The sequence below is a fragment of the Panulirus ornatus genome, chromosome 70, assembly GCF_036320965.1.
Source record: "Panulirus ornatus isolate Po-2019 chromosome 70, ASM3632096v1, whole genome shotgun sequence".
In the NCBI taxonomy this organism is placed as follows: domain Eukaryota; kingdom Metazoa; phylum Arthropoda; class Malacostraca; order Decapoda; family Palinuridae; genus Panulirus; species Panulirus ornatus.
The window spans coordinates 4,299,940-4,310,413 of NC_092293.1; positions in this window are offsets into that span (position 1 = coordinate 4,299,940).

A 10,474-nucleotide genomic window follows, 5' to 3' on the forward strand; every position below is an offset into this window, starting at 1 on the left:
TTTCTGGAAAGTTCTACGAGATTCTGGTAAGATAAATACCATTGAGAGGACGTTGTTAGGGGACAGTCAGGTTCAGTTTAGAGTTGGTTGTGGGATGGTCCTTTTACTGTGTCGTATCAGCCAGATGGGTATTTCTTTTCACAGTTTTCGTTAAAGTTTGTTTTCTAGAAGCATAATCTAGAGCACTATTTTCCATATGTTTATCATTTTTGTTGTTATAGTTTCATTATCATCATTAGTTTTGTTATTGTTGACTTTCAGATATTTGATGTTATGTTCTGTGATTCCGTGGAAGCGTCTGACATCTTGCTAGAAGACTTTCTGGTCACAATATTTCTGCACTGGGGAGTTGATCGTATTCTTTTATTGCAGGTTTTGTTATTATCTTGCTTTACATTAAGGTCTACTGGAGGTTTTCCCAATGCTGGTTGAACATATGTCCAGCAACAGGAGATGGCGTAAGATACAGTATTGATGAAACTTATCTATCTATATACCTATCTAAATATCGCTCTATCAGTCTATCAGTCTAACTATGTATCTATCTATCTATCTATCTTTATCTGAAAGTCAACAATAATAAAATCATTGATATATTAAGTATAACAATGTCCTCTCAATGGCAATTATCTCACCAGAATCTTCTAGAACCTTCCAGAAAACTATGAACTCTGCAGGCAAGGAGGGAGGAATGGTCTCCGGCTATTGATATAACCATATTATTCCATATATATGTTTATATATACATATTTATGTATATATATAAATGTATATATAACGTACAGAATAATGCGGCTATCATCAGTATCGAAGAAAACTGAAAAGATGAGGTCCCACCGAGATTCGAACTCGGATTGCTGGATCCAAAGTCCAGAGTGCTAACCCTTACACCATGGGACCTGATAAGAAAAGATGTGATTTCATCTAAATGTTTTACATATAATCAACCAGAGGCCATTCCTCCCTCCCTGCCTGCAGGGTTCAAGGTTTTCTAGAAGGTTCTCGAAGATTCTGGTAAGATCATTACCTTTGAGAGGTCGTCGTTAGATGACAGTCAGGTTCACTCTATGGTTGGTGTTTGTAGTTGGTTGTCCGAGGATGTTGTTATACTTGATCAATTTTGTAATTGTTGACTTTCAGGTAGGAAGTACTCATTTACGATGCATCCTTGTACTCACAACAACCTTATGAGTCACTTCAAGATTTATCTTCACTACAACTTTATCTTCACTACACTATTAAGGTTGAAGTCAATGGTCACATTCACTACAATCTCAACACGACTGGTCTTATACCTAACCCATATTATCACTACATCCATGTACATGTATTTCTTGCAGAATAACGCAGATATCAATGATTTCTGTGAAAGTTGATATATACAGCATTACGTATCTATCGATCTATCTAATACCTGTTTTTTACCTATCTATCTATCTATCTATCTATCTACCTTTCTAAATCAGAAAGTCAACAACAATATCATTAATGATACGTATAACTACGTCCTCTCAATGGCAGTTCCTACCCAGAATCTTCGAGAACCTTCTAGAAAACCTTGAACCCTGCAGGCAGGGAGGGAGGAATGGCCTCTGGTTGATTATATGTAAAACATTTAGATGAAATCACATCTTTTCTTATCAGGTCCCATGGTGTAAGGGTTAGCACTCTGGACTTTGGATCCAGCAATCCGAGTTCGAATCTCGGTGGGACCTCATCTTTTCAGTTTTCTTCGATACTGATGATGGCCACATTATTCTGTACGTTATATATACATTCATATATATACATAAATATGTATATATAAACATATATATGGAATAATATGGTTTTATCAATAGCCGGAGACCATTCCTCCCTCCTTGCCTGCAGAGTTCATAGTTTTCTGGAAGGTTCTAGAAGATTCTGGTGAGATAATTGCCATTGAGAGGACATTGTTATACTTCATATATCAATGATTTCATTATTGTTGACTTTCAGATAAAGATAGATAGATAGATAGATAGATAGATAGTTAGATTGATAGATTGATAGAGCGATATTTAGATAGGTATATAGATAGATAAGTTTCATCAATACTGTATCTTACGCCATCTCCTGTTGCTGGACATATGTTCAACCAGCATTGGGAAAACCTCCAGTAGACCTTAATGTAAAGCAAGATAATAACAAAACCTGCAATAAAAGAATACGATCAACTCCCCAGTGCAGAAATATTGTGACCAGGAAGTCTTCTAGCAAGATGTCAGACGATTCCACGGGAAACACGAAGATAACATTAAATATCTGAACATCAACAATAACAAAACTAATGATGATAATGAAACTATAACAACAAAAATGATAAACATATGGAAAATAGTGCTCTAGATTATGCATCTAGAAAACAAACTTTAACGAAAACTGTGAAAAGAAATACCCATCTGGCTGATACGACACAGTAAAAGGACCATCCCACAACCAACTCTAAACTGAACCTGACTGTCCCCTAACAACGTCCTCTCAATGGTATTTATCTTACCAGAATCTCGTAGAACTTTCCAGAAAATCAAGAACTCTGCAGGCAAGGAGGGAGGAATGGCCTCTGGCTGCTGATGATAACCACATTATTCTATATATATACTTTTACCTACAACCGAAGGTTGACCGGCCAGCCCAAGTGGCTACAGAGGTTGTATCCATGAAAGAAACGGACCCACCAGCTGACGAATTCGGTTGGCAGGTTGTATCGAAGAAGAGGAAAAAGAAGGTTGCCCAACCAGCCCAACCAGAAGGGTGTAGCAAAGAAACGAAAGAAGGCTGCCCAACCAACCTGGGTGGTAGTAAGGATGGCTGCTCCACAACCCCAGGTCGTTAGGCAGACTGTAGCCATGGAAGAAAGGAAGGCTGCTCGTCCACCAGCCCAGGTACCGAGTGAGCGTGTAGCTATGCTGGCTGACCCACCAGCCCGGGTAGATAGCTACGACCAGATGGCTATGTCGGGTGCAGCAAAGAAGCAAACCCCACAACTACTCCACGAGGTTTGCAAGCCTGCACCCAAAAAGATGAAGACGAAGGTTACCACACTACCCAATGCACCACCACATGTCTAGAAAGGGAAAAGGTGGACAGAATGGCTGGAGGTCCCACTCCAACAACAAAATCACCTTAGGAGCCAAGTTCCATCCATTATTGAATATATGTATATATATATATATATATATATATATATATATATATATATATATATATATATATATATATATATATATATATATATATATATATATCCTTCTGTATGTTTACTTTCGATAATGAGGAACAGAAGAAAGAGCCAAGCAATATAGATTTCGTCAAAGACATCTCTCTTTTCTAAACGCTGCCTCGCAAAGATTTTCATTAATTCAAATTGAAGAAACAGACGTGTATTTTTCTATTGTCTGGTTAGCTCAGTGGTAGAGCGTGAATCTCACACACTCAAGGTCGTGGGTTCGAGACCCACACCAGACATATTTTTTGTCTTTATCTTTTTTCATTTTGTCCGCATCACATGTGTGCAACATTCAGTATGTTCATCCAACGTTATAGTGAAGATGTTCATAATGAACTGGGGTTTAGACCTTATCTGAAAGGGTCAGGTCCACCAAGACGTCCTTGAAATCTTCCAGAAGCTTCTGGCGATCCTCCTCCTACGACAGCAACATGGAGACTTACCCTGTGGTTATTTTGCCGGCTAGTCGGCAACGGTCGGTTAAGCAGTATTTTGCCGTGGTAATCTCAGTGCTTTATGTAATACTAAGTGCCAGAAAATGTTCTTGGGGGCGTAGCTCAGTGGTAGAGCGCTCGCTTGGCATGCGAGAGGACCCGGGTTCAAACCCCGGCGCTTCCATTTTTGTTATTTGGGAAATTTATTTTCATTCGTGTATATATATATATATATATATATATATATATGTATATATATTTATATATATATATATATATATATATATATATATATATATATATATATATATATATATATATATATATATATATATATATATATATATATATATATGTATGTATATATATATATATATATATATATATATATATATATATATATATATATATATATATATATATATATATATATATATATATATATATATATATATATATATATATATATATATAAATATATGGTGTGGGAGGCAAGTTGTTAGAAGCAGTGAAAAGTTTTTATCGAGGATGTAAGGCATGTGTACATGTAGGAAGAGAGGAAAGTGATTGGTTCTCAGTGAATGTAGGTTTGCGGCAGGGGTGTGTGATGTCTCCATGGTTTTTTAATTTGTTTATGGATGGGGTTGTTAGGGAGGTAAATGCAAGAGTTTTGGTAAGAGGGGCAAGTATGAAGTCTGTTGGGGATGAGAGAGCTTGGGAAGTGAGTCAGTTGTTGTTCGCTGATGATACAGCGCTGGTGGCTGATTCATGTGAGAAACTGCAGAAGCTGGTGACTGAGTTTGGTAAAGTGTGTGGAAGAAGAAAGTTAAGAGTAAATGTGAATAAGAGCAAGGTTATTAGGTACAGTAGGGTTGAGGGTCAAGTCAATTGGGAGGTGAGTTTGAATGGAGAAAAACTGGAGGAAGTGAAGTCTTTTAGATATCTGGGAGTGGATCTGGCAGCGGATGGAACCATGGAAGCGGAAGTGGATCATAGGGTAGGGGAGGGGGCGAAAATTCTGGGGGCCCTGAAGAATGTGTGGAAGTCGAGAACATTATCTCGGAAAGCAAAAATGGGTATGTTTGAAGGAATAGTGGTTCCAACAATGTTGTATGGTTGCGAGGCGTGGGCTATGGATAGAGTTGTGCGCAGGAGGGTGGATGTGCTGGAAATGAGATGTTTGAGGACAATGTGTGGTGTGAGGTGGTTTGATCGAGTGAGTAACGTGAGGGTAAGAGGGATGTGTGGAAATAAAAAGAGCGTGGTTGAGAGAGCAGAAGAGGGTGTTTTGAAGTGGTTTGGGCACATGGAGAGGATGAGTGAGGAAAGATTGACCAAGAGGATATATGTGTCGGGGGTGGAGGGAGCAAGGAGAGGAGGGAGACCGGATTGGAGGTGGAAAGATGGAGTGAAAAAGATTTTGTGTGATCGGGGCCTGAACATGCAGGAGGGTGAAAGGAGGGCAAGCAATAGAGTGAATTGGAGCGATGTGGTATACTGGGGTTGACGTGCTGTCAGTGGATTGAATCAAGGCATGTGAAGCGTCTGGGGTAAACCATGGAAAGCTGTGTAGGTATGTATATTTGCGTGTGTGGACGTATGTATATACATGTGTATGGGGGGGGGGGGGTTGGGCCATTTCTTTCGTCTGTTTCCTTGCGCTACCTCGCAAACGCGGGAGACAGCGACAAAGTATAAGAAAAAAAAAATATATATATATATATATATATCGTCCGACCAGGGAAGTTAAGCAACGTTGGGTCTGGTTAGTACTTGGATGGGTGACCGTCTGGGAACACCAGATGCTGTTATCCCTGGGGATAGGGAAGAAAGTATACTTGCCTCGTATTCTTTGTGTGTCGTACAAGGCGACTAAAAGGAGAGGAAGCGGGAGACTGGAAATCCTCTCCTCTCTTTTTCAATTTTCCAAAGGAAGGATCAGAGAAGGGACTAAGTAAGAATATTCCCTCAGAGGCTCAGTGTAGTGAGAGTGTAGTGAGGATGAGTATAGTTATGATAAAGATATTGTCAAGATAGCTTGTAGTGAAGAAAAGAATGTAGTGAAGATACGAATGTAGTAGAGATAAGGGTTATCAAAGATTAAAGTTTATTCAAAATGATTATGTAGTGAACATAAGAACTTTTTAGTGAACATCAGGGAGTGCAATGATGATGGTATGGTAGAAATAACGGGGTAGTGAAGAAGAGGGTATAGTGAAGATATAATTTAGTGAGAATAAGCTAGTAGTGAAGATACACGTTACTGAATATGAGATTGTAGTGAACTTAACCGTATTGAACTAATCCCCCCAAATCCTCCAAACTACGTTCAAGGGCGGATCCAAAGCCAACCGAAAAGGCTCTCTGTGTATTATTAGTGGTGGTGGTGTGGAGGTGTGTGTAATTATCTATTTGCACTGGTCGGGCCCCGTGTAAGTACGTTGTTTGTGTGAGCGGGTAAAATCTAAAGCCTTTCTTGAAACCAGCTTAGTCAAGATAAGGTCGTATGAAGATGAGGCTGTAGTGAAGATTATAATAAGCCTTGCATAGTGAAGATAAAGGGATTAAGGAGAGGAGATGTAGTAAAGAAGATTATAGTGAACACAAAAGGATTCAAGCTAAGTGCAGGGTCGGCCTACTGGCTTGAACTTACATTTCAGGTCAAAGGCATTCGAGTACATAGTATTCGAATAGTTATTTCCCTATCAGGGCGATCATAGCCTAGCGGTAGCTCTCCCACCCGTTGCACAGGGGTCCCGGGTTCGATCCTGGCTGTTGGAGGTTTTTATGTTTCATGAGAGTGCTCGTTCATATGCACTTAGTTCGTATATATATATATATATATATATATATATATATATATATATATATATATATATATATATATATATATATATGTATATATATATATATATATATATATATATATATATATATATATATATATATATATATATATATATATATATATATATATACATTTACACACACACACACACACATATATATATATATATATATATATATATATATATATATATATATATATATATATATATATATATATATATATATATATATATATATATATACATACATATATATACATATATATATATATATATATATATATATATATATATATATATATATTTTTCTTTTTTTTTTTTTTTTTGCTTTGTCGCTGTCTCCCGCGTTTGCGAGGTAGCGCAAGGAAACACCCGAAAGAAATGGCCCAACCCACCCCCATACACATGTATATACATACGTCCACACACGCAAATATACATACCTACACAGCTTTCCATGGTTTACCCCAGACGCTTCACATGCCCTGATTCAATCCACCGTCAGCACGTCAACCCCGGTATACCACATCGCTCCAATTCACTCTACTCCCCGCCCTCCTTTCACCCTCCTGCATGCTCAGGCCCCGATCACACAAAATCTTTTTCACTCCATCTTTCCACCTCCAATTTGGTCTCCCTCTTCTCCTCGTTCCCTCCACCTCCGACACATATATTCTCTTGGTCAATCTTTCCTCACTCATTCTCTCCATGTGCCCGAACCATTTCAAAACACCCTCTTCTGCTCTCTCAACTACGCTCTTTTTATTTCCACACATCTCTCTTACCCTTACGTTACTTACTCGATCAAACCACCTCACACCACACATTGTCCTCAAACATCTCATTTCCAGCACATCCATCCTCCTGCGCACAACTCTATCCATAGCCCACGCCTCGCAACCATACAACATTGTTGGAACCACTATTCCTTCAAACATACCCATTTTTGCTTTCCGAGATAATGTTCTCGACTTCCACACATTCTTCAAGGCTCCCAGAATTTTCTATATATATATATGTATATATATATATATATATATATATATATATATATATATATATATATATATATATATATATATATATATATATATATATATATTCCTATGAGTCCACGGAGAAAATGAAACACGATAAGTTCCCAAATGGACTTTCGTGTAATAATGGCAAGCAAGTATGAAAGATAGAGTATGAAAGACAAAGATAGTGGACAAGTGTTATGTATTCTGTTTCCTTGATAATCATTTGGTCTGACTCATTCAGATAAGGTCCAAAATGCCAGTAGTGAAGATGTACAAAGGATAATAGAGCAGTGTACGTACGTACGTAGTGTGAGTATCTTGACTGATAGAAAGTATTGAAAGCGGCAGGAAGTAGTGAGATATTGTATTGTGCTTCGTACAAGACTGGCGGGCGACTCCGTCCTTCGTGCTGTGCCACACACAGTCTGGCGATTGTCGGGATGTGTAGCCATAATGTTTGATCTTATGACCATTAGTGATACATCATGTGATGTTTACTATCACAACATCGGCTTCTTCCTCCTCCTCCAGGAGAGTGGCAATCAGGTGGCTGTTATTGTGGTAGCCCGGCACGTGCAATTGTAAGATTTCAAGCAACATTGTGAAAATGGGACACATTATAAAGAGTTCCATAATTTCTCTAATTCTTCCCCAAATTCATGTGGACCTGCAACGCTGAAAATGTTTAAATACCGCTGGTGCGGAGGGAGGGAGAGGGAGGCCTGGGATGAGAGTGAGGCTTTGTAGGAGAGAAAGGCTCGGGATGAGAGAGGTTGAACACAAGATGTGTGGCCGGAGAGTGAGGCTTTGAAGGAGAGAGAGGCTTACGATGAGAGAGGCTGGGCATGAGAGAGGCTGGGCATGAGAGAGGCTTGGTAGGAGAGTGAGGCTTTGAAGTAGAGAGAGGCTTGGGAGGGAGGAGGTGTAAACCTGTGAATGGGAAAGAAGTTTGTGATGAGAGAGGCTGATCATGAGAGAGAGGCTTGGGATGGGAGATGCTGGACACCAGAATTTGGGAGGGGACTGAAGTTGTAAAAGAGAGATCTCTCATAAGCGAGGCTGGACACGAGAGATATACTTGGAATGTGAGAAAAAGTAGTGAAGTAGAGAGAAGCTTGGGATGAGAAAAGCTGGAGGCAAGAGAGGTGTGGGAGGAGAGTGAGGCTGAGTGTGGCAGAAAGGTTTGTTTGAGAGAGGCTGGACACCAGAGCAAGACTTGGGTTGAAAGTGAGACTTGAGAGAAAAAGAAAGGCTGGTGGCGAAAGCGAGGCTGGACGTGAGAAAAGATTGGCATGAAAACGATATTGGTAAGATGAGAGAGGCTGGTCTTGACAAAGAAGCCTGGGTTGAGGGTTAAGTTGGATACGAGAGAGAGAATCGAGATGAGACAGAGGCTGTGGAGGAGCGAGAAGCTTGGGATGAGAAGGGCTGGACAAGGAAGAGGTTTGAGAGGGGAGTGAGGCTGTGAAGGAGAGTGGGGCTTGGTATGAAGATGGCTTGACACGAGAGAGAGACTTGTGATTAAGGTGATGTTGGGAACAAGGGGCGGGGGGGGGGAATAAGAGTTAGGCTGGATATGAGAGAGAGGATTGGGATGAGAGTGAGGCTGTGAATGATCGAGAGGCTTAGGATGCGAGAGAGAGAGGCTTAACAAGAGAGGAGCCTGGGAGGAGAGTGAAGCTGTGTAGGAGAGAGAGATGCTCGAGGGGAAAGAGGCTAGACACGAGAGAGGCTTGGGATGAGAGTTAGTCTGGACGAGAAAAACAGGCTTGGGATGGGACTCTGGATCTGAAGAAGAGAAAGGCTTGGGATGAGAGATGCTGGATATAGGATAGACCCCTGGGATGAGAGCTAGGCTGGACATGGGAGGGGAGTCTGGGATGAGAGTGAGGCTTTTAAAGAGAGAGAAGCTTGGGATGAGAGAAGCTGGACATGAGGGGCGCTTGGGATGAAAATGATGCTGTGAATGAGACAGAATCGTATAAGAGAAGCTGGACACAAGGAAGGGGTTGAGGAAACGTAAGGCTGTGAAGGAGAGAGAGGTTTGCTGTGAGAAAGGCTGGATACGAGAGAAACCCTTGGGATGAGAGTTAGGATGGATACGAGAGAGAGACATCGGATGAGAGAGACGGTGAAGGAGAGATAGCCTTCGGATGAGAGAGACTGGACACGAGGGGAAGGTTTAGGGCGAAAGCAAGTTGATACGAGAGATAAGTTAAGGATGAAGCCAGGCCAGCCGCGAGAAAGGCTTGGAGTTACATAGACTCAGAGACCACACAGCCAGGTGGTCTGGCCTTAACACTACTTAACAAAATGTATTGCCCTTAACAGCAGTAGAAGAAACGGAGAGCAAAGCAAAGGCTCCCTCCCCACCCTCAACTCCCTCCGGCAACACGCAGCACGGAAAACATGTAGAAAAAATACCTTGCAGGATTTATAAGACTGAAGGAAATGTTTACATAAAAGTCACAAGGTAGAATGAACATGAACAAGTCATGCATGCCATCACCAAGGACATGCATCCCTTCACTTTCTGTTATAAAGACAATAGTAAGGATAAACTTAAGCTCCAGCCTCCCGACTTACCATGACTATATCATTCCTAATGTTGAAGAATGATATTATAAAACTTACTTACTCTTACAAAGCAAGTGACATGGGTTAATCAATGTTGGTATGTTACCTGGCCAGGGAGAGATCAGTGGTTGAGAAGGTAGCATGATATACCACTGCGTTATGATAACTAATTAACTGAATTATTCCATACTGGAGAGAGAGAGGCTTGGGACGAGAGTCAGGCAGGACAGGAGAGAGAGGCTTGGGACGAGAGTCAGGCTGGACAGGAGAGAGAGGCTTGGGACGAGAGTCAGGCAGGACAGGAGAGAGAGGCTTGGGACGAGAGTCAGGCTGGACAGGAGA